Source organism: Cynoglossus semilaevis, chromosome 5, assembly GCF_000523025.1.
Source record: "Cynoglossus semilaevis isolate Cse_v1.0 chromosome 5, Cse_v1.0, whole genome shotgun sequence".
NCBI lineage: Eukaryota > Metazoa > Chordata > Actinopteri > Pleuronectiformes > Cynoglossidae > Cynoglossus > Cynoglossus semilaevis.
In genome coordinates, this window is record NC_024311.1 from 13,034,198 (window position 1) to 13,036,766 (window position 2,569).

A 2,569-nucleotide genomic window follows, 5' to 3' on the forward strand; every position below is an offset into this window, starting at 1 on the left:
ATCGTGAAAAAATCCAAAAAAAAAATGGAAGATTATGTCCTTTTTGAAATGCCCATTTTTTGAAATTTTTTTAAATTAAATTTTCAAACTGTGAATATTTTTTGTCATTTTTGGTCAAAAAAAATTTCATGAAAATATTCGTGAAATTATTTTTCAAAAATGTTTTTTTGAAAGATTTTTTAGAAAAATTTAAAAAAAATTTGAAAAAAAATTTAAAATTTATTATTGTATATTATTTAAATTTATTTTAAAAATATTTGTTTTGAAAGATTTTTAGGAAAAAAAATCTTTCAAAAAAATTTTTGGGAATTTTTTGGTAAAACCCTAATGTTTGGTTTGATGTTGAAAAAACCTTAAAAAGAAACATTTGACAAAACGCTTTGTAAAACTATTTTTAAAAATTGTATCTTTTCCTGCATGTTTTTCAAGATATAAGGGCATTACAAGAATATATTTTGAACTTTTTTTAAATAAAATTTTCTGTCAAAATGTGAAGTTTTGTGTCATTTTTGGTCAAAAACTAGAAAAAATTTGATGAAAATGTTTGTAAATTTTTTTTTCAAAATGTTATCTTTTCTTGCATGTTTTTTAAAAAATTAGATCATTTAGAGAATTTGAACAAAATTTGAACTTTTTGTGTCATTTCTGGTCAAAAAACAAAAACAAATTGACAAAGATATATATACATGATGAAATACGCCATTGGCATAACACTTATTATTGTTTTAGCAAGAGACTCTAAGAGATTCTGTCTGCAAACAATAAAACCTTTGAATTTTAATCAGGGTGCAAGGTCAATAATTTTCTTTTTACCTTTAAGCTATTTCTGTTCTATTCATCAATAACCTTTTTTTCTAAAATTCTTCTAATTTATAAAACATTTCAAATTCATTATCCCCAGCATATTTTGCTTTTTATGAATAAGTCTGCAGGGCGAGATGTGTAATTGTGAGAATGGAGGTAGGACAAGAAAAACAAAAATACACAGATGACCTCGAGCAGTTATGTTTCCAATTATAATATTTGAAAATTTTACTTGATGGCAGTGTTCTTCACAAGTCCAGAACTCGAACTCTCATTGAACCCAGGTTTATTTTCTTCTGTGCTCATGACACAACATGGATTAGAGTCTTCAACTCAGACTCAAATTTAAGATTCATAGTGTTTCTCAAAGTTATGGAAGGATTGTGCAGTTTCAGATACCTTGCATCATCTGATGCTACTGACTCACACAATGCAGGATGACAGGCAGAGTCCCTCCTACATACAAATAATGCAGGTAGTGTTGTCTTAAAGTCACAAAAATGTCCTTAAATCCCAGCACACATAGAGAAAACCATTTACACCCAGATTCACACCAACAGATACAATGGGTGAAAAATTAACCACATATTGAATGTTTTCAGAATGTCACAGGAAACCTGAGTATCTGAAAACCAATAAACAAACAGAGAGAGCGTGAAAACTGCTACTTCCCTGCTCAATTCCCTCACTGTGGTTCAGGGTTGAGCTCACACCTACAGAAAAAACATCTCTGTTTTCCACATGGAGCACTTCCCTCCAGTACATTGTATATTTTTTAAACCTTATCCAAAGCGGTAGGGCCAACAGTTATATTAGCTAGACTTCAATGATTCAAAATTAATAGCTAAGCATTTTGTTTTTGTTTTTTTTTTTTTTGCTTCATTTTTTTTAAAACTCCACAAATGTTACAGACAGATATTTAAGTGAAGTGAAACTGGAGAAGCTAGAAACAAGAAGCTGCTGCTGGAATAATGCATCAAAATGGATGCATAAATGTCCCAGTAGATGCACAACATTAAAATTTGCATAAAAATGTCCATGCTAACTCATTGAAACACCATTATATAAAACACTCAAACAATCAGGGCTAGAAAATATGATTTCCATTCCCATCAGTATTATCAGCATTATTAATGAAATCAGGAGGACAGAGAGAAAAGTGGCCAAATGCTTCACTCCTCTGCAGGAAGCCACTGTCCTTCATGTCACCTCAGGGTTATTCAATATAAAAGCAGGTTTCTTCAAAGACACGTCTCCAACACTTGAAATGGGCGATAATGAGTGAAATTACAAGCCTTCATCGGCGCTCCTATCTCCCTCTTTAATGTGAGATGTGAAAGCACTTTCAGAGAGAAGATAACCTCTCTGTTGTGGAGGTGAGTATAATAATGAGACATTAGAAAACGAATTTAGGGGAGGACATGCATGCACTCACCTACACAGATTTACTTAGACTTGCATAACATATATTTATACATATATAAATATATAATATATACAGTACATATACATATATGTATACATATGTAATAAATATATATATATAACTTCTGTGTGCAAAAGGGTTGTACAGGATAACATATGCATAAATATATATGCAAATATACATACATGCATATATGTAGGTATGTATATATGTATATATATATATATATACACATAGACATATATACTATATGTTTGCAGGATGTTACTGTGAGTCACCATGTTTGCTGTATGAAATACTCAGAGCAGCAATTATCAGACTTTTCAGGTGTTATTGTGA